This window comes from Protopterus annectens, chromosome 12.part0 (genome assembly GCF_019279795.1).
Source record: "Protopterus annectens isolate FY-2018-M chromosome 12.part0, PAN1.0, whole genome shotgun sequence".
In the NCBI taxonomy this organism is placed as follows: Eukaryota; Metazoa; Chordata; order Ceratodontiformes; family Protopteridae; genus Protopterus; species Protopterus annectens.
In genome coordinates this window covers 628,497,690-628,521,170 of record NC_056746.1, presented here as the reverse complement: position 1 = coordinate 628,521,170, position 23,481 = coordinate 628,497,690, and the positions used below count along the sequence as shown (strand labels likewise).

Sequence of the window (23,481 nt, the reverse complement as noted above, 5' to 3'; positions counted from 1 at the left end):
ATTTCTTTTTCTTTGCCTATACTCTATCAATCCTTGATAGGGAAGGCAATCTCTAACCTGCAGTCCAACTAAATTCTTAGCCTCTTCCCATTCTGTTACCTTTCCCTTTCTTGTTATTTTCTCCCAATACCTTGGTTCATTTGCCCATTTTCTCTAATAAATTTCAACCCCCTCTTGCCTATTATCTGTATCCCTAACCACAGTCATCCTGATTGGTAGAATTTCTTTTCTCCATTCTCATGCTGGTTTAGTTCTTAGAATAATCCCTGCTATTTTATGAATATAATACTCTGTATGTTTTTCGTTGTTCTCCTTAAGAGTCTGCATCCAAAATCCCAATCTCTTCTTATTTCTTGAGCTTCCTGTTTGTATCATCATCATTCCTTTCCACTTTAAATTATAGTTTTCTCCTTGTGCTATGTATAACAGCCTTAACTGTGTTGCTTTAAAATAGTCTGTCAAACTGGGTAATCATAGTCTGTCTTGTTATGTTGGAAGAATCAGCTTATCCCACTTGACCCTTGCTGTCTTCCCTTCCAGATAAAATCCTTCAACTCTTTTTTAATTGCTATCCACAGCTTCTCCTCTGGCTGATAAAAATATGTCTGACCTGTGTATAAGACTAAAGAGACTAAAAACATTATGCTTGACCTGTGTATAAGACTAAAGAGAATAAAAACATTGTAATTGCTTGTATCTTGTATCCATATCTATATAACAAAGCTTCCAGTTTCTCAATGTTTGTATTATCTTCTATTTAGTCTCTTCCCACATATCCTTAGCTGCCACAACAGAGTCATTTCTAATCCATACCCCTACATACTTAATTTTATCATGTCCTATAAATATGGATATTGTTGGACCAATTTGTGTGTGAGTACATAATTTACCACTATTGCCTTTGTTTTAGCTTCATTAATTTTGTATTCAGAGAAGATGTGAAACTGTCTTAGAATAGTCCACAACACTGTAATGTCCCTTTTTGGTTTTGTCATGTATAAAATAATATCATCTGCAGAGACAGCTTTTCTTGACTACCATACCAATGCTATCCTAGAATTTCTGAATCCCTTATTTTTTTGCCAATGGTTCTAAATATAATGCAAACAACAAAGGGGAAAGCAGACAACCCTGCCTGGTTCCTCTACTCAAGCATAAGTTATCAGAGAAGACTCCACCCACTTTAATTTTCACCTCCGATCTCTCATATATACTCCTAATCAACCTTATAATTGTATCAGGGAAAGCAAATGCTTCCATTGCCCTGCTTATGTAGTCCTAGTCTACTCTGTCAAATGCTTTCATTGCATCAAGATCCACCAGTAACAGTGGCATTTTCTTACATTCTGTTTACCTCTGGATCATCGATGTTCTGTTAATATTGCCAAATGTTTACCTCCCCTCCACAAAACCACACTGATCCATATCTATCAATTTTGGTATCACTTTTGCCAATCTTTTAGTCATTATAGACATAAACACTTTATAATCATGGTTTAGTACTGAAACAGGCCTGTATGAAGCTGGATCCAATGGATCTTTACCTTGTTTAGGTATTACCATTACCACCACTTTCTTCCAGGATGCTGGTACTTTCCCCTTCTCTTAAAATACTGTTAAACAAAACCTTCCAGATCTTTAATTTTTTTTCCACTCCTAGCTTCCAAACTTCCACAGGAATACCATCTATTCCTGGGGTCTTTCCTACAGATTGGTTATACATGGCCATTATCTCATCTCTTCCTATGTTGTTAGTCATTGAGCCTCATCTACCTCTAGCCTTGGCATATTTAATTCTTGCATAAACATTTCCATTTATATCTCTTCTTGATTTCTGTATTTCTCTGCTTTATACAAACATTCATACAATTTCTGAAATACTTCTAATACTGCCACAGGATCTCTTGTTATAGGCTCCCTAAGCTTGGTGACAGCCCTTTCCACTTCCTGTTGCCTGAGTCGTTGTGCTAAAAGTTTTTGTGCTCTAGAATTATTATCAAAAAACAGTTTAACAGCAATCTTTCTAAACTTGTGCACATTATCAAGGTAATCCCTTACTTTCTGTTTAGCATTCTGCAGTTGCTCCTTTTCTTGTTCAGACAGATTCCCACTATTCTGCAATACTTTAACATTTGTCAGTCCCTCTAAATAAGTCTTACTTCTTAACCATATCTCCCTTTCTTTTATTTACACCCTAGTTTTAAACTCCAATTTAATTTTATTCCACTTCCTAGCTATATTTTCAGAAGAAATTTCTGTGTTCTCTAGTTGCTCCTGAATAAATTCCAAAACCCATTCCTTAAATTCCTCTCTTTTCAAATGATAGGTGGGAAAGCGCCAATGTCTTATTTTTATTTCATTACCTTGTGTTTTACTTATTACTGGCACATGATCTGAAATAGTTATTGGGTGTGTTTCAAGACCTTCAATTAAATGCACATGTTCCTGGGAGACATAAATTATATCTAGCCTAGCCCGGTTTTTGCATCTTGGAGAACAGTATGTAAATTCACTCCGAACTCCTAGTACTGAATGCACATCTTCCATGCCAAACATTTTCATAAATTTCTTCAAAAATCTTTCCATATTTGTTATATTTTCCCTTCTATGCCCCCAAATTCCATTCTCCACCTATAAGTAATATTCCTTGCTGAAAGCTTATTATTTCCCCCAGAATTTTCTTAAGCTCCATTATAGCAGTTTTAGGTGGAATGTAAATGCATGCCAGTGTAATCTTCCTCCCTTGCCAACAGCCCCTTAGTACTATATATCTTCCATTATTGACTTTTTTTCCTCTTCTATCACTATTGGAGCTCCTCTTGCAATTAATATAAGTAATCCTCTTTTTCTTTGCCCCAGATATTCTGCTGAAAAGCTATCCTGAAAACCTTTCTTTATCAAATTCACATTTAGTTCTTTCTATGTATGTCTCCTGTAGCATAGCTATTTGCACTCTACATTTTTAATATAGTTCACTACTCTTTCTTTTTATATTTATCTGTAAGATCATTCAGATTGAAAGACATTACAGAAAGCATAATTTTCTTATATAGTTATTATTATCACCTTTTATGTATAACTTCTTTTTTGTTAAATGTCTAGATCCAACTTTTATGTTACGTGTATATACTGTTCGGCAGGTTGGTCTTTTATACATTTGTTTCTTGTCATATCTATTTGCGCCTATGCCACGTTACACAACTTTTTTTTTTTGAAAGCCCTCAAACAGAACAAACCCCCCAACTCCCCAAAAAATTAATAATAACACACAAAACTGTGTACATCTTCAAATATTGTAGGTTTTTGCTATCTAATAAAAACAAAGTTCTAAGTTGATAGCCACACAGGCAAGTTAGAGTTAACCAAAACAAAAGGGTAGTCATGCTAAGATGCATAGTACAGCCTGTGCTATTAGTAAGTGCTATTTGATTTTGTCATTTTCATACTTCTCCAAGCTGAAAAAAACACTTAAATGCTTTCAGTAAACACTTTCTTCATGCCACTTGTTGTTATGAAATTGTCTTCTAGTGACATTCAAACCAGACACAGACCTGCTAGGGTTACCTTGTTTACCAGAAAAAAAACTTATAATATTCAATACTTTTTTTTCATTTACATGCTTTGTAATAAACTTGTTACTGGATAATGTCTAGGGCCTTAACCCAGTCATTGTCCTAAGCAAACATGGGAAAAAGCAAAGCACACAGATTTTTCTTTTGTCATACTGTCTTAACTAGACCTTTCCTCTCTCCCCCTTTCTTCCTCCCTTTTTTAAACATTGCAGTGCCTATATTTCTTAAAACTGACAAAAGAAAAAGAGAGGAAGGGAGAAAAAGAAAAAAAAAAAACACCTGTTATATTAGTATCCCCATTGCATGTAAAAAAACTAAGAAAACTTTACTTCAAGTCTAATTGGTTTTGTCTTATCTTTAAAGCTCTCCCAGCTGGGAAAACCCTCAATTGCTTTCAGAGAACATTATGTCCTAGCCAGTTTCTCCTTTCTTTTACCCTCAGTCAACTCCCTTCCACCAGACTATCTCCAGTTCTCTTTATCAGATTGACTCCATGGAGACATGAGAACCAGACAGCCAGTTTCTCTTTATCAGATTGTTTCCATGGAAACATGAAGACCAGCTGCAGAATTGTTATGAAGTAAACATGCATTTGCTAGAAAAAAAGCCTCATAATATTCAATATTCTTTTTCATTTACTTGTTATCTGTTAATACTAATCAATCTAAGTTCATTAATTGAATCATTTCCCCATGCAAGAATGAGAAAAAGCATATTAGTTTTAACTTTGTCATGCCTTTTAACCAGGCTCTTTTTTTTTTTACATTGCATTGCCTATATTTCTGAAAACTGCACAAGAAGAAAGAGAGAAGAGGGGAGAAAAAGAGAAAAACAACAGCACCTGTTTGCAATCCCCATTTCACTTAGCTTTCTCCCCTCTCTTCCTCTCTCCAAACCATTTTTCTGAACATTAATAACATGAAGTTGGGCATATACTTTAGAATTCCCCACAAGTCCAAGAAATTTTGAAAAATCCAATATTTCCAGATTTTTTTGTTCTGTCATATTTCACAAATATAATTATTGCATTGTAATCCCACAGTACGATACTGGTTTTATTACTGTTCTCCATCACCCAAATACATTCTCTGCTTCATTTCCAATGTACTCTTGATTATTCTAGTCAACTCTCATGCTCCATTCCTTCTATCCAACATTTTCCATTGAGATACTGGAAAAGGTTTCAAAGATGCAGTCTTTCTGTGGTCTTTATTACCAGAAGAACAAGAAGCAGAATATTCTTCTGTTTCACACCTCACTTTTTGTTGGACAAACTTTTGTATTTCCTCCTTAGCATGCACTTCATCAAAAAATGATTTTGTCCCTCCAGGGAAGAATACCTTAAAGTGAACTGGATACAGCAGTTTGAATCTCATACCTGTGTCTCAACATGCCCTGAATAGTGGAATGAATTTACTCTTCTTCTGCCTAGTGTACAATGAGTAATCATTCTCCAGAAATACTCTGCTGTACCCACTGTTAGTGTAGTGTCCTTCTGTCACAGTTTTGTCAAAATCAACTCCTTTTCCTGGTAGGATTGTATCTTTACTGTTAATGGTCTAGGCTACTTTCTTATAACTAGGTTTGGAGAATACACAAGATACACCCTTTCAACTACCAACTCCTGCTGTGGAATACAGTCCAGTTGATTATTTATGTTTTCATAAAATTAATGCAGTCTGTTCCTTCCAGCTTCTCTGGTACAGCTGAAAATCTCAGGTTTTCCCTACTTGCTTCTATTTTTTGAAACATCTCTTCCTGAACAGTTTCACATTCAGCCAGCCTTTTCTTCATTTCAGTCTCTGATTGTTGCAGTTTTTTCACCTCATCTGAATATCTGTTTAAAGCTTCTTCCATTTTTCCAGCCTTTTGTTGTTTGTGTTGATAAACTCCATCAGTGTTTTGTTTATTTTAACCAGGTCTGTATGCAGTTGTCTTATATCTTCCTGTATGTTACTAAGTCATGACTGAAGGTTGCACTTCTTTTTGCTGAACAGCTGCAGAACTTTCCCCAGTTAAGTGTTTCTTCCTCACTTTTTCTAGCTGAATTTTTTCCAGATCTGTATTTCTTTATTCCTAGCACCCAGGCAGTGCACCTACTCTAGCCAGTTACTGAAATTTACCCATACACACAAGTCTACTGGCCTTCTCTGCTGAGTTTCTGTTTTTACACTGGGAAAGCTAGAAGCAAGTTGTTACTCAATGTGCAGCCATTTGGAAGTATTCTGCTTCTCATCCTTCTGATAATAAATAACATGAAAAAAACTTAGCCAGTGAAACCTTTTCCATTGTCCCAAAGGAAAAAAATGCTGGAAAGGCAGAGAAAAGCACAGAAGTTGACTAGAAGAATCAGGAGTATCAAGGAATTGAACTGGAGTCTGGAGTTGGGAGGTGGAACAGGAGGAAGACCAGCAAAACAGAAATTAGTGAATGAATATGAGATTTTAAAGCATCACTCTCATTTATGAGATATGGCTGTAGAAGAAAAAGTAGAACAAATGGACTTTTGTTGACTTTGTTAAACTTGTGGGGAAATAAAAAGCATTTGCCTCACTTTATGTCATTAATTTCTAGAAGGACACCGAGGGGAAGAGAACATAAAGAAAAAGGTAACTGCAAGTAAAATACTTTCTGTTCATAACAGTATTTCTATAAAAATCTTCATGATATGAATGCCATGTTTTATAGTAAAGCATTTTTAGTTATTGTTGTATGTGATAAAGATTCTAAAACAAACAGATACATTTTCTTTCTTTCACTTTTTTAGTATTAGGAAATTAGGCATTACAATGCAAAAAGAGAAAAAAGGCTAAACAAAAGCATGTTTATTTTAATAGGCTGTAATCTAGGGTTGTCGAGGTGGGGATTAGGTGCAAAAGTGTGCAGGCCATAATACATGTAGAGCTGATATGTTTCTCTTACTTTTGCATAGGAGAATGTCTGGATTAAAGACCCTATCTACCCCTTTGTTATTAGCACTGTATTTAGAACCACTGACAAAGAGAATAAGGGGCTCAAATTTGAGGTTATAAGTGGTATGGCAATTAAGAACGAGATGATGTGAGGAATTGCCAGCTATGCCAGGAGAAGTAAGGCAGTGGATGTGTAACATATACCAGCATAGCTAGCTGGAGTTTTGTAAAGAATTATATGTAATTTGTATATCAAACTGATTTGTACAGATGCTTGTGTTGAAAATGTATTTGTAAAGCTGATCTTGTCAAAAATGTACCAACAATGGGTCCTGCTGGACAGAAAAATATATACCTGTATGTCAGACTGTATTGTAACTGTTGAAATTAATGTATTACACAGAAGATACTGGAAGAGAAGAGGTTAATCTCAGTCCAGATAAAATAGCCTGAAATTAAATTACCTGGTTTAAGCCATAAAGATTATATCTTACAGTTCTGATTGCAGCCACAGACAAAATGTCTGTGAAAACTAGGACTAGGAATCCTACTGTATTATCCTTAGGGGTGAACTAATTGCTACCCTTGAAGGGTGGAAGTTTTTAAAATGTTTTTATAGCTTCCAGATGCTATAGTACATCTTAGCAAAGCTCTATGTTTGTGTGTATGGTAACATTATGTGCAAGATTCTGGCTCAGTTTCTAGTAAAGGGGGGGGGTAGTGTGGGAACTAGAAGTCAGGTGACCAGATGTATGTGATGTCATTCTGTAATCTAGCACTGAAATGATGTTTTAATACTAGATGAAACAGAAGTGTCAGGGAGTCTATTTGTGAAACCTGACAAAAAAGGACCACTCACCAGTGTCATCTTGCCTTGCTCTAGTAAGTGAACTTGGGAACAATAATTCTTTAGGCCAGTCTGGAAAATATAGTGAGATTAGTTAAGCACTGGTTTTCTGTAGCTGCATGAACCTTTCCATCTGTGTCATTTTTAATATTTCTTGTGTATGAAACTCTGGGGTTTATTGTAAATAGATATTTAGTATTTTCATTTTATTATATTATTTATTATTAAATATATTTAAACTTTTCATTGTAGTTGGTCTTTTAGAGAATGTTTTAACCTTTGAGAGTACTTATATTTAGTTGGCGACACTGTGGCCGCTCCTGAAAAACTTGTGTTTGGTCAAAATATAACCATTTGTAATAATGTTGTTATTGGTCTTTCGACTTTTTCCCGGTTAGGGGTTACCACAGTGGAACTCCGGTCTGCTAGTGATTGGCAGTAGATTTTCACGAACGCCGAAGTGTCAGCTCGACGTCCAACCTTCAACGAAGGCACACCCATTTACGCATGTCTTTCGAATGCCCACCCAACCACGGGGAGAACATGCAGACTCCACACAGAAGGCACTCCCCACACTCCAGCCGAGAATCGAGCAGGAGAACCTCTTGCTGTGAGACAACAACGCTACCGCTGCACCACCACATTTGTAATAATGTTAATCTTACTAAATATAATTGGATACCTTGGTAAGAGACTTAGAGTAGCTGGCTTTGGAGTGTTCTGGTGGCAGTATCTATCTTATAGTCTGGGTAGAGGGGGAATCGGTGGTAAATCTGTGCCAGCCTTGTGTGTGTGTGTGTGAAAATCAAATCTCAAAGACAGCGTGTGTCTCAACTACTTTGAATAGGGACATGGAGAGCACTGATTTCAGAAAGAGGGTGGTAGAAGACTTGGCTTAGAACACCGGCTAAGGACGTAACTCTATATCTGTGTCATTGGTGAGTCTTATTTGGGGCCTAGAGAGAGACAGAGAGAGAGAGAGAGAGACAAGAAAACCTAGCCCCAGTTCTGAGTGTGCTCCCCTGTGTGCATGCTCTTAAGGGAAATTGTGCTTGGTGCAGAAAGCTGCATCTGGAAATATTGTGTGTATCTTTGTTTCAAGTGAACATCCCTCAGTGGTGAGGATTGAGGCTCCTTGATTACTGGCCCAGAGGAAAGATGTCAAATAGAAAGTTGGCTTTATTTACAAATTATATCATTTTTTTTACCTGATAAAACCAGAAAAGGACATGTCAGTGTTGTGGAACGTTATGAGACAGTTTCAAGTCTTTTCAGAATACATCTTTAATGAAGATAAAACAAAGGCAATAGCAGTGTTTGTACCCACACACAAACTGGTTCAGCAATACCCTTATTCATGGGCACATGATAAAATGAAGTACTTAGGAGTATGGGTTAAATAGGAGTTTGTTATGGCAGATAAGGATATGTGTGAAGAGACTAAACAAAATATAATACAAAACTGAGAAACTTGAAGCTGTGTTTTATGTATATGGATAGAAAGACACAAGCAGTGAAAATGTTTTAGTCCCTTTAGTTTTATAGACAGGTCAGGTATATTTTTATCAGGAGGAGAAGCTGTGGATAGTAATTAATAAAGAGTTGAAGGATTTTATCTAGGAAGGGAAAAAGGCAAGAATCAAGTCAGATAAGCTGATCCTTCTAACAAACAAGGTGGTTTTGGATTATCTGATTTGAATGGGGTATTTCAGAGCTACACAGTTAAGGCTCCTATGCACAAGCAGAAAGCTAAAATTCAAAGTGGTAAGGGATGATGAAACATGGGTGAAGCTCAAGAAATAAGGACAGACTGGGATTTTGGATGCACAGCCTTAAGAAGAATAACAATAACCATACATAATATTATATTCATAAAGTAGCAGAAAATATTTTAAGAACTAAGCCAAAATGGGAATAGAGAAGGGTGATTCTGCTGATAGGGATGACTACAATTAGGGATACAGATAATAGGCAAGAAGGGGCTAGAATTTACTGTAGAAAACTGGAAAAAGAACCAAGATATTAGCAGCAAATAATTACAGAGGGAAAGGTAATAGAAATGAAAGAGGCCAAGAGTTTATTTGGACTGTAGGCTAGAGATTACCCTCCCTATCAAGGATTGATATCAGAGCTTAGGCAAAGAAAAAGAAATAGGGAGGTCCTAAGTGAAAGAGTAGCACTGGTAAAGTTTTTATTAGAATCTAGAACAGAAGCTGCTATTAAAAAAGTTTAGTAGAACATATAAAATATTACATGCTAACTATAAGAATCAATTAGAGAAGGTTAGAAAGGATTGGAAATAGATACTGGAAAAGCAATTCACAAAGAAGCAATGGTAAGATATATGTATGGCTCCCAAATATGCAACAGAGTCTAGAAGATTTAGGATATTTGCTTGGAAGTGTTTACATAGCAACCTAAGTAGACTCCAAAGAATTCTTCCTCAGGTAGATAGCAAATGTTGGATTTGTGATGAGGAAGAAAAAGGTAATTGGGAACATATTATCTGGGAGATTTATATAAATGAAAACAAACCATATTAATAATTTTAGTTGCAAACATTATACATCACTTATAATACAGCCAGTCACTGTCAAACATTATATAGCTTATTCACATCCTGCCTTCTTTTAAACCTCATTCCTCATCTGCATGTATTGTTCCTACAATTCCCATTTTTATGCAATTTGCTCCTACTCTTTCCTAAAGATCCAATATCTATGGGTATCAATATGTGTTGTCCCCACGCTGGGCCAATAATCAAGGAGCCTGAATCCTCACCACTGACACTGGAGAGGGACATGTACTTGGGATACAAATGGTACACTCAGTATTTCCAGAAGCAGACCTCTCTGCATCAAGTACAATTTCCCTTAAGAGCACACAGGGAACACACTCAGCCTGGGGTCCGGATGTCTCTATATCTGTCTCCCTCCAGGTCCCCAATAAGACTCCCCACTGGTACAGCTGTAGGGTTAGGTCCTCAGCTCAGTGTCCAAGCCAAGTCCTCCAGCACCCTCTCTGTAAACCACGCTTTGTGTCCCTGTTCCAAGTAACTGACACACATGCTGTTTAAGATTTAATTTTGACACACACACACACACACACACACTTCTGGGACAGGTTCACTAGTTATGCCCCCTTTTGCCCAGACTATAAGGTAGATTCACTGCCAACAGACACTCTACAATCAGCTACTCTAAGGCCCTTAACAAAGGGTGTTCAATTATACAATGCAATACTAATATTAATACAAATGGTAGTAGTTCACCAAGATGGGTAGGCCTTCTGGAGTGACACACACAGTGTCACCAAATAAATATAAGTACTTTCAAATGTTACTCTCTACAAACACCAGCCACAATAAAAGTTTTAAATGGATTTAATAATAAATAATAAAAATACATGAAAACACTGACTATATATTCATGGTAAACCACAGAGTTCCAATCACAGGAAATATTGAAAAGTACACTGAAGGACAGACTCGGACAAATAATGAAAAACAATATCTAAACTATGCTTCACTATATTCCTGACTGAATCTAAGATAATTTTACTGTTCCCTAGTTAAATTACTTACTTGGGCAAGACAGACAGAATTAAATAAGTCAGCAGTTTTCCTAGTCAGGCCCCAAACAGAATAATTTATGTACTGAGATTACTCCCTGTAAAATATAACATCCAAGATGACTTGCAGAATGACCTCATCATACCTGTCAAGTGTACCTCATTACGAGGAACGTACCTCATTTGGGGTCTTAAAAAGTTCATGTTCCTCGAAGTTCCTCAAAGTTCCACATTGAAAGACTCTGTCACACATTCAATGTTAGGGATTTTTTTTAAGTGAAATCCATTGTAAATAGAAATGAATCACATAAATTCATTAAAAGATCTTCTTTATAAGTAAAACCAGCATATTTTAACCATCCAATGACCTTCCTTGTTGAAGTTGTTAGTATGCCATTCATGTGTGTTCCACATTTTGTCCATTTGTTCCACGTTATGAGGGCTAGTGTTTCTCATTTTGGACATGGACGGTCGAGAGATATGGCCCTCATCTGGTCACCTCACTCTAGGTTCCCACAATATCTCCTTCTGACGTTTGAGACAGGACTTTAGTAGACTGCTACAATACATTCAGAACTTTTATGGCAATACCTAGGAGCTAGAAACATTTACAACACTCCCTTCCACTTCTTTACAAAAGCTAACAGATAATGGCTGCTCCCATACCTGCCAGCTCCGTCCCTACTCAGCACTGTGGGGTGCCATTTAATGATTTAACATCTCATTTACATTTCCCTTATTCTTCTTAAAATAAGGCAGTTGGTTAACCATTGCTGCGCTCATAGCCGGCCTTAGGCATAGGCCAACTAGGGCGCCGCTCTAGCAGGGGCGCTTTTCCAATATTTATTTGGTGTAGGTAGACCAGGATGGGGGCACTGGGCAGTATGGTGGAGGGTGCTGTGGAGCCCTTTTGCCTAGGGCACCAGTTGACCTAAGGCCGCTCCTGGCTGTACCAGTGTCCTCTATTGAAACATATACATTTAATTCAATTGCCATAATACATGCACATTTCTCATTTCAGCAGGGTGCACTGTTGATATATTTTAACACAATTAACACAAGCAAAGTTCACAAATACATTTTCAGTGCAAGCATCTGTACAGCTCAGGTTGCTATACTAATGACAATTGTTTATAAAATTCCAGGTAACTGTGCTCGCACAAGTCTTACTTTTACTGCCCAATTTCTCCTGGCATAGCCGGCAGTACCTCCTATCCTTACATACACAAAAATATGTATATACTCACTAAAGTTTGTTTTTCACTCGTCGAATATTGTCCTGCGTTAAGATAATTTGTTTTGTGTTGAAGAATGAAATAATGGAAACAGTGGGTGTTTAAATGTTTCACGTTCAAAGAACATACTTGCTAAAAGAAACTGTAAGAAATTCGATAAAACCGTCTCTTCCCCCTCCCCATGAAGTCCACTGCATATAGTTACTTTATCTTAACGAAAACATTACATTTTAAACCCGACTTAGCACATTAATGAAATGAAAAACACTCTAGAATAACCCTACATCCCCACTTTCACCGGGCGCTTTGTATAAATTACTTCACCCATTTATAACTCTAGTGTGAACAAACGGAATTTGCCTTGCACTCCTCTACTTAACGTCACTTCTAACGTTTCTTATTTCTCCGGCACTCCTGTACGTCATCCCTAACATCTTATTAAAGAAGTCCTTTTTTTAAGTTTAGGTAATAATGCTGCTTCCTTAGTTTGGACTGTACTTCTCCCAAGGCTGTAGCGTGACTTGTTCTGCATTATAGTCACCAATTCTCGTTTTAATGTCTAAACACTAACATTCATTAAATCGTTTAATGCATTGTTTTAGCATAAAGGTATTTACTGTATGGTTGATGTACACTGCAGCAGAAGCACCGACTAAAGTACCATTTGTCACTGAAACTTTAAGAAAACACTGTAAGACAATTTCGTTGTTGCCAGACACCACACGTAAATAACTTCACAACAAATACAGTATCAGCATACTTTAAAGCGGAACCACATGATCTCCAACGCGGAACTGTTTTCATGGTTGCCAGGAGCCCATGTTGCCGCTTTAGAAATGAAAGATGACTGTACGACAGGGGAGGGATTCTAGTGGGACTAGATATTGAAGGTTGCGTCAGTGGTGTGCATCTAGCAGATACGTCCCTTCAGTAAGAAACCTGAACGTTTTTTGGCTGGAAGTTGAAATATACCAGTGATCTTCGGCGGGGGTGGTGTTAATGGCTGTGCATTTTCAGTTTTTTGGCTTATGCATCTTTATTGACACCCCTTGTTGATAAGGTAGGCTGCTCCGTACTTATGAATAGATGCTTTTGGTACCGTATTATATGTAGTCATCACTGCATAGTTTTTGAAAAGGTTACTTATTTATCAATGCCATTCCATACTGCATGATAGTTGGGCAGCATCGTTGTTATGGTGACAAGTGCCATCCAGAATTTGCACAGGAGCAGTCTGGGTGGGGCAGCAACACGTTTTAATGAAGATATTAACTACTGATTGAAATCGCGGGTTTGAATGGAGAAATAGCGCGGTCCAACGATGTCTTGTAGTACCAGACACTCTGCATTGTTGCCACAGTTTAACTGGTAACCGCGTTTGCAGGAGAGTAAACATGTTGATTCTTGAGAGGTTTTTGTGTACTTGTTTTATTGTGTTGTGTCGATGAAAGAGTTTATAGACCATAGAATGAAAACTGTTAACGTGTTTTGTATGTAAAATGTGTGTCTGAACTCTAGCATGAGCTTATATTAATAAGAACTTTTTGTTCGAATAATCTTGCAATACATATTTTATTTCTTAGAGAGGTTGAGGTTTTTGAATGAAACGAAAAACAACATACATTTAAGGTATAGTTAGTGATGAAAGTTCATGATTGCATGATGTGTACAGATAAAGTGCAAATATAGTTGGTAGACTGTGGTATACATGTTAACATTTTCGTTAAAAAAATCAGAACATGGTTACAGACTTTGTTGTGTGTTTCCATAAATGATTGTTAATAGAACAGAATATGTATTATAAGAAAGTTATATTGAAGAATGTCAGTGATCTGTTAAGTCTGTCCAAGCTTTGCAAATAGTGTAAATCTTGGGCAGGTAGTTTACTTTCCATAACTTTGCCCCATCTGTCTTTTTTGTAAGGCAGCTGTGTATTTGTAAGATGTCTTAAGCTGTATGCCCCACTGCCATATAGATGGTTCATTTTGAGGTATCATCACACTTTCTGTAAAGCTGTACTTCCTCAAATCCATTTTAAAAAGGTCCAGTTTCTGCCTGTCAGCTGTGCTTCTTTGTTCTCCTTACTTTCTAAGTCTCTTATTTTTATGGTGTATTCACTCTGATGTTTCGTCATAACTCCGTGTTGCATTTTTTTTTTTTAACAAGGGTAAACTCCCTTTAGCGTTCTAGTCTGAAGAACAGTATGCACTGTCCAGATCTACTTTGTACAATGGAAGGAGGACTTCAGCATCACTGGAATCACAGCATCATACCGTATACCCCAGTATCTTCTTGTTGCTTACCAATGTCTTTTCATACTGCATGGCATCGAGATGATAACTCTCAAATCCTTTTCCCATTTTTGTCACCCTATCGGGATAGCAGGATAGTGAACGAATTAAGAAAAAGATTTTGCTTTTATAAACAATGAAAATAAAACAAAAACTTGTGCTTTCACACAAGGGGTATTTATATCTTATAGCAATGTAAAACGGTTAGCAGCAATTTACAAGAACTAAGTACAAGTAGCTTGTGATAAGCCTGGGATTCATCTTAGGCTGTTTGTACTTCATGTTAGAAGATTGCCAAACCAAAAGAAAAATCACAAAACCAGTACTGCAGTGTTTTTATGTTTTTAACTGCACACATTGCACAGTGACATGGGTACACATACCATTATATAAAAAAAAAAAAAAAGAAAAGAAAAGAGACCATTTCTAATATTTTTCTTTTTTACCTATTAGATATATATGGTTTATTTCTTAAAAATTATCATTCGCTTCAGCATTACATAGATTACTCAAGTCCTGCCTTCCCTGATATTTTAATCCTCCTCCTGAATATTATTATGTGCGTATTGTTCCCACTAATTCCATTTATTTCCATGTTGTTTGCTCCTTCCCTTTTCTAAAGATCCCACCTCTATTTTTTTTTTATTTCCTTTACAACACAGTAATTCACTTATGGGTTGGTTTAAATTTTGATTTCCATTTTCTAGTAGATTTTTTTTTTGGCAGGAAACAGCATTAAACTTAGAGGGCCTTACTACTATGTCTAGGCAATTCAGTTTATATCTCCCATCTCAAACGAATTGTTTCCCTATTAACGGTAATTTGCTTCCCCTACATTTCTGACAAAGTACCTTAGGGTGAATTTTTAATATCTGCCATCTCTTTGCCTCCCCCCAAAAAACATGTACCAAAGTACCCTCTCTTTCCTGTCACACCTGTAGCAGTTGTTGTCTACCTGTGGAAAAATTCTCTGAAGTCTACTTGGGGTATCAGAATACCTGAGCAAACACTTCCATGCAAAATTCCCAAACCTTCTAGATTTTTTATTTATTTATTTTTTTGCTTACTTAGGCGCCATACAAATATCCTTGTGTATTGTCTTTCCGTTGTCATTTCAGTCTTTTCTAACTTCCTCAGATTTATTTTTATAGTTACTGTGCATTATTTTATATGCTGTACTAATTAACCCCTTTTTAACCATAGACTTAGGCAAATGCATTTTTGTGAGTCTCTAAGACAACATGGGATCTTTCATTGTGGGTGTGGTGCCTTCACCCAGATGTCAAACTGCCATTCAACCTTCACACACTTGATTTTGACTCTGTCACTGATAGATATTAACACAATGTTTTTGAAATACTAGTTTTGGGAGAGAGGTTTAGAATCTATAGACTGTCAAGGAAAATAATTCTGATTTACTGAATGCAGTGAAAGCTAATAAGAATGTTCCTGGAACGTCTTTAGGGATTTGTGCTTTCCAGACATTTTCTCTCTATTGTCCCTTTGTGCCAGCCTTGTACAAAGATGTAGTAGCTACTTGTGACACCACCAGATGATAATTAAGTGTGATCTTAGTTGGCCAGGTTGATTGAGTAAAGCAGGTATAGGCCTATTGTCTTAACTCTGATTATGGTGGGGGAATTAAAACTGCATGTATGGTCCCTGTTGTAGATCAGGGACTAAGTATCATACTGCATTTTTTTAGCTGTGGGGAGGAGAGTGACATGCTAAAAGCACTACATCTGGGATTGTGTGAAATGCACATTAGGAATCATTGCATATTGTTTTTACCCTATAGCAGAGTAGCTGCCCAACCTTTCAGACAGAGGATTGCTGCTAGCTTTTGACTTAAAACCCTACAGTATCTTTACTTCTTGACTGATAGCCTGATGTAGTCATCACAGAGAGATAAATCTAGAAATCATTTTATAAGCAGAGTGGAATTTACTAGTATGATAGCAATTGACAAAGATGCTAGAGAGTTGTTTGAACTGAGTTAATTGAAGGGAGACCATTGAAAATGTTTTTTTTTTTTCACCTTCCCTCCATTTTACCTCTTCATTATTTTGTATACAGGTTTAACTGCTGGATGCTAAAAGAATGTTTTAGAATAAGAATATTTTAACAATACGATTGCCTGAAAATGTTGTGTAACACTACCAGCTCTTTTTTAAACCAAAGTACTGAGTTCTGACTTGCATAATATATATTTTTGTCTCAAGATGTTTTGATTCTTGTTGTATATTGTTAGGTGACCCCTCCTCCCCAAAACCATGCTTTATTCAGGAAATGTCTCTCTTTTAAGTAGTAATTTCAGAAAGTGAAATATTACTTTACTTACAAAAGCCAGTACAGCTACATACTTTAGGAGTTAACTTTCACTTAAAAGCCTGAAAATCTTTTGAGTGTATGTTTTATAGACTTTGGTAAAGTTTTGAATGCATCCAGTGTTCATGTAATTGCAGATGTTGCTTCTGATTTTGGTACTGATTGGTCCATTGTTCTTTGCAACTTCTCGTTGAACTCTTAAAACCTATGTACTTTCTCCATGTTTTTGACTGTCCCATTTATTCTATAAGGCTGCATTTGGTAGAGGCCTTCCCTTCTAGGGAGGATATCCATTAATATTGAGAAGCATGAGCTCACAACTTGTTCAAGTTCACAGTACTAAAAGTAAGCGAATGTGCATGTCTGACTTCTGGCATATACATGCACAATGTCAATATTTACATTGATTAAGTAAAGAAATTTGTTTCAAAATCTTTAAAAAAATTCTTTAAAGAAAGTAAAAGGACTTTCATTTAAGACTGGAGGTGGTGGTTGGAGGCAGGTCTGAGAGTCCATGACTTGCAAAAATAAATGATGTATTGTCTTTTATGTCTTTGTTACCACTATGAACGCTGGATTATAGGGCTTTTATTGTCTTTACAGAAGCACTGAATACTTTTTTTTAAAAGATACTAGACCCAAAAAGGCTAAAATGATTTGTACTTCTGTAGTCAAAGAACAGAAGAAAAGTAGAAGTGCTAACAGAAGAAAGTGCCTCCATTCATGGGATGATCTGAAAGAAACGTTGAGCCTAATACAGGCTATATTAAAAACTCTAAGTAATGCTTGTGAGATTAAAGAAGTAGTAAAATATTTAAACAAGAGTGGAAAAATTGAAACAAAGATGTTTATCAATTGAAGACAGATAACCAAAATGCTGATACTTTCCAGGAGTATACTGCACAAATAAAACTCATCATCATCACTGTCCCCTTTTTCTCCATTTTATATAAGGTTGGGGTGCCATGTCAGCTGTCACTACCTTGTTTCAGAGGTACTCTTTTAGTTTCTTCAACAGTCACACCTGACTGTTGCAGGTCTTCAATCATGTAATCCATCCAGTCCTTGGCTAGATGTCCTTGTCTTGTTTCTTCCTGTCTTCCATTTCTGCTTTACTAATTCACCTTCTGCTTTTCTGGACGTTTTACTGAAACACCATCATCTGTTGTGTTTGACCCTTTCAACAACTGGCGCTAGTTTGGCTTCTACTCTAACTTCCTTGTTTCATCCATCACCCACTGTACATCTGCTACCCATCTTAGGCATTTCATCTCACATCACCTCAAGCTTCCTCAGCTGCACTGCCTTCACATACCAAGAATGGTCAGAATGCAACTTGGGGTAGCCTTCCTCCTCCCACACAAATAACACTGCTTCAGAAAAAGACTTGAAACTTAGAGATGCGGAACAAAAGGACGGAAGAAGAAAGGCAGGAACAGTGTTATTGTTGGAGGCCTGCCAGCTTAACTAGCTTAGATCTTACTGCTGTATTACAGGGCATCTTTTCCACCTTAATATAGTAATATTCAGATCATAAAACCAAGTAACTGAAAAAGAATACTGCTAGAGAGACTGGTATTAATCCCAGAGACCACCTCCTCTTTGGAACAGGCTCCCCATCCATGTGAAGCAGAGTTCATCCCTAAACCAATTCAAGTGTAACTTAGACAATTGGATGGGGAAAAGGAAATTCATCCCTGGTTTGACACCTTTGTCTCTAATGGACAAAGGCAGCTTGTAAATGGGTCACCCCCAGGCCCCTGCTTGTAAATGTTTCCTGTCTCAAGCCTCTGCTATCTAGGGTACCAGAACTTGTTAGAGATTTGGGAGGTATGGCTAGGCTTAAAAAGGCCCTTGTGGTTAGTACACACCTATGAACTGCACTATTTAGTTCTACAGTGAAAGAAAGGATGCAGAAGAGCGAGCAAGACTGCAAGACTCTCTCTGTCTGTGATAGGAGTGAACCAGGGAAAGGAAGCCAACAAACTACTGAACACAAACACCAAGTCAGCAGCACCAAGACCCACCACAGGAAGTATCAGGAATCCAAAAAATATAAAATAAAACAATTTATTGAAGTGCTTTTCGTTGCTTGTAATGTGGCAACTTCTTCATTTTTCTGATGGGAGTGAAATTTGAGACCCCTTGGCACCCATTCAACAGGAACCAAAAGGGGCTTCAGCCACTGTGGTTTTGAAAATATAGGCTTCAGTATGACTCCTCTGTTTTTAATATGGGAAGAAAAAAACTGAGTATTGGGAAACCTATTGGCAAATCTATTTGCAGGCCAATGAGGCCCCTGGTCTAAATGATAGCAACTTTATTAAAAATGAGAGCAGTTAGGTTATAAGTTTTAAAATATAGAAAATGCTTTCAGTTTCTTCTTTTATTGTAAATACAAGTCACTGTTTTAAGAAGGTTTTACATAATTAGAACAATTCTTGAAACTACACAATATTAAAATGGATTTTAATATTTTACAGTAGTGTATTTTGTAAAGTTTTTGGTTACATAACTTATCTGTAATGTTTTGGTTAGTAGAAGGTAGCAGTGTTTATGTGAACTCAAAGGTGATTATGAAGATTGTATTTATCTGTAAATTTCCTATTTTAATTAAAACCGAATTTAGAATCTCCATTTATAGTTTAGATTTATATTTTTTAAGTAATTTTTAAATATTTTAAGAGAAAGGAACTGTTAATCATTGCATGTTTTTATCTTGTATTTTATTCTCTTTGTATGATGTTTTAAATGTACATGGGTATTTTAATAGTTAAATTTGTCGCCTCACAGTAAGACGCTGTCCGGTTCGATTCTCAGCTAGAGCGTCTTCTGCGTGTAAACATGCATGAATGGGCATACCTTCGTTGAAGGTTGTGCTTCAGGGCTGGTAACTTGGCACGTAAAAATCAACTACCAATCATTAGCTGACTGGAGTTCCGCTGTGGCGACCCCTAACCGGGAAAAGCTGAAAGACACAACAACAACAACAACAACATTGTTTAATTAAAACTTATTAGTGAATGAATGTAATTTAGATTAGCATAAAAAGAAGGCTAATGGATGATGTTAAGTTGTCTATCTCGCCTTCATTCTTGCTGGATGGGTTCGGAGCCGATCCTCGGCTCCGACTCAGCCAATACTAAAGCTCGAGAGCTAATTCCACCGGCTCGAGGCTCCCCTATATCCCACAATGCTAGGCGGTAACTACCCAGATCTCGTTTGCCGCTTAGCTGACGAGGTGCTTTTCTACCGGCTCTGGCAGGTTAGTGAAGAATTTAATTCTAAAATTTTCAATCTTAGACCCCTAGTACCCTTTTTTCACTAAAACCTTTAGTTTTAAATTCCCCTTTTCCTGGTTCGACAACTTTGTTGCCCTTAATTCCTTCTTTTATTCCCCTTTAGTTTTAGGCCTTAAGCCCCTTCTAGTCCCCTTGTGTGACTGGTATTTTATTTTTGATTAAGGCCTGTGTGTGTGTGTGTGTGTGTGTGTGTGTGTGTGTGTGTGTGTGTGTGTGTGTGTGTGTGTGTGTGTGTGTGTTTTTCTTGGACCTTTGATTATGTCTAAGGAATCTAAGGTCTATGGCTTCAAGAAGTGTGACTCGTGCTGTCAGAAAATGTCTCTGACAGACGTTCACACTTCTTGTGTGTATTGCCTGGGACCTTTGCACCTGCAGGACTCTTGTGCTGTTTGCCATGGTTTTAGTCTTAGAGTCCTGCAGGAACGCAAGAATAAATTAATCTTGCGTGGCTTATTAAAGCCTGAAGGCCCCCCGACTCAGTCTGTGTCGGGGAAGCCTTCTAAAACTTCCAAACAGTCGGCTCTGGTTTCTGAGTCGACTTCTGGAAATGTAAAGTCTGCTTCGACATCGACTCCGGCCGGAGCCGATGTTTCCAAGCCTCATACTGTTACCTCGGCTCCGGCTGGAGCCGAGGTTGATAAAACTCCGTTGGCTCCGATACTCTTATCGGAGCAACCTTCTAGGAAGAGACCTAGATCGGCTCCGTGCATTCAGCGCCAGGATCCCCTCTTCTTTCTGAACGGAGCCATAGAGCACATTCCTCACGGTCTTCCAGGCTATCTGACCACGATTTGCAAAGGGTAGTGAGTAGACTTCTCAAGTCCGAGGCACTGGCCCAAATGCTGCATAGCCCGACTCAGCAGTCAGTGGCTAATTCCATTCCCCAATATATTCCTCCTCCGACTCCTTTGAGTTCGGAGCCAGGGCTTGTCGGAGCCATGACTGTCGGTGAGTCGGATCCGATACCCTCCCTTTCGGCTCCGTCGTCTGTTCCGATCTCCTCCTTGGAGGGATCTCGGCGCCGAGCTTCCCTCGTCGGCTCCGAGGGGGCGAGTGGCATCGGACCCTTGTCTGACCCCGCTCTCCCTCTCGGGGCTTCGGCGCTGGTGAGTTCGGCTCCGACATCGGCCTCGGAGCCGTCCCTGTCGGTGCCGGGAGGGTCCTTGTCTCTTCGGAGCGGGGACCTCCGGCCTTGCCTGATAGGGGTGCCTTCGAGGTCATGCGGAGCGTGCTAGAGCCAAGGTCTGCCCCACAGTCGGCTCCGTCAGCCCCTCCATCTACAGTGCCTGCGGTGATTTCTACCCACCCCCTTGCATTAGACCACAGAGAGCCAACTCCTCAAGTTTCCCCATTGGGAATTTCCTCCTCTTCCGAGGCCTCTCCTGACCCGGTAGGAAATCCCCCTAGGAAGAGGCAGTGCAAGAGGAAGCACATTGACTCCCTTGAGTCTATCACCTCTGACACTGACTTAGAGGAATCTGAAGGTTCCACTCGATCCCCCTCTGAGGATGTCTCCTTTGCTGACATCCTTGAGATCCTGAAACAGAGGGGGAACTGGCCAGCCCTTAACCTTTCGGAGGATGAGTCAGTGTATCTTGAGGCGTTTGGCTCTCGCTCTTCTACCTCCTGGGTGTCCCCTCCCTTTGACCCCCTTATGGAAGTGGTGGCAAGGAAGACCTGGACGGCTCCTGATTCAGTGGAACCCACCCCGAGGAGGCCATCTAAATTTATTACTGCCCCTAAAGATAAAGATTTTTTATCCAAAGATGTCCCCGTTGATGCCATGGTGGTGGCTGCGGCCACTAAGAAGGAGTTAGCCGATCCTTCGGTTCCTGTCCATCCTCCTAATAAGGAATCCAGGACCATGGACAGGTACGGTAAGCAGATGTTCTCATCAGCGACCTTTTCAATGCGGTCGCTGAACTACTTATGCCACTTCACTCGTCTCCAGAGAGATTTACTCAAGGATATGGGTGAAGTGATAAAGGATCCTACAGCTGAGGGGTTCCAAGACAGAATGAACTCCCAGTTGGCAACTCTGAATTCCATCGTTAACTCCTCCATGCGGCTTGTCTCATATGCTGCGGATGGGGCGAGTAGAGCCGCAGGCACAGGTGTTGTCTTACGACGTCACGCCTGGATGCGGCTGTGCAACTTTGCGGACCCTTTCAAGGCGTCCTTCACCAATTCTCCCTTTGATGGATCATCCTTGATTGGTCCACAGGTGAAGGATACATTGACCAGATGTGAGGTAGAAGGTAAGACTCTCTCTGCCGTAGGAGTCCGTTTTTCTACCCCTTCTAGACCCTATCCCAAAGGTCAGAGGGGAGGAAAGATGTGGTTCCGTAAACGATCCCAGGGAGTCTCATCTGACACACAAGGGCGATTCCCCTCTAGAGGCCGAGGGGGGAATAATAATAGATGCCGCCCTAGAGGCAGAGGAGGTCCGCAAAACCAGGGTAGCAGAGAAACGTTCTCTGATAAACCCTTTCAGCATTCCTGAGGGGCTGCCTGGTTGTCCACCTTCGGAGGCAGTCGGGGGAAGGTTATCCCTGTACCCAAAAGCCTGGCTTTCCCTTACTCAAGACAAATGGGTGCAGTCGATCATATCCAAGGGTTACAAAATTCCCTTTATTCACATCCCATCCCAACCCAAAGGATCCCTTCCAGACGTTCCACCCAGTCTAAGGGAACAAGCAGCATTAGAAATTTCAAAGCTGCTATCAAAAAGAGCTGTCCAATCAGTCCCAGCAGACCAGCAAGGATCCGGAATCTACTCCAAATTCTTTTTGGTACCAAAGAAAACAGGGGACTGGAGACCCATACTGGATCTCAGCAACTTAAACAAGTATGTCAGGAAAACAAAATTCCGGATGGTCACGCTACAGTCCATTCTACCCTTCTTGGGTCAGGACAATTGGATGTGCTCGAAAGATCTTCAGGACGCGTACTACCACATCAAGATGAACAGACTCTCCAGGAGATTTCTCCGCTTCAGGCTGGGAGCCAGTCACTACCAGTTCAGGGCCCTGCCCTTTGGTCTCACTACAGCCCCCAGTGTGTTTACCAAATGCATGGCAGTGCTCGCGGCTCACTTGAGACGTCAAGGATTCCAGGTGTTTCCATATTTAGACGACTGGCTCCTTACCGCCACCACCAGGCATCAGCTTCTTCTATCCAGGGACTTCACCATCCAAACTTGCCAAGCTCTAGGCATTTCAATAAATTTCGAAAAATCTGCCTTGTCGCCTTGTCAATCTATTACCTTTATAGGCGCCACCTTAGACACACTCAATCTTTCAGCCAGACTCATAGAGCAGAGAGTGTCAGACATTCGAAAACAAGTTTCCCTTCTCTTACAATGCAACAAAGTCAAAGCCAGACTAGTTTTGAAGGTGTTAGGACTCATGGCAGCAGCTATTCC

At 39.0% G+C, this 23,481-nt stretch overlaps 1 protein-coding gene across 1 annotated transcript in view; it reads left to right on the top strand.

The window, feature by feature from the left end:
• The first annotated feature begins 12,952 nt into the window (after positions 1–12,952).
• The window catches only part of CCP110 (centriolar coiled-coil protein 110), a 640,744-nt gene continuing 630,215 nt past the window's right edge, over positions 12,953–23,481 (top strand). The window contains exon 1 of the mRNA XM_044089754.1: positions 12,953–13,196. The gene's annotated coding sequence lies outside the window, so the exon portion shown is untranslated. The remainder of the gene's footprint in view (positions 13,197–23,481) is intronic.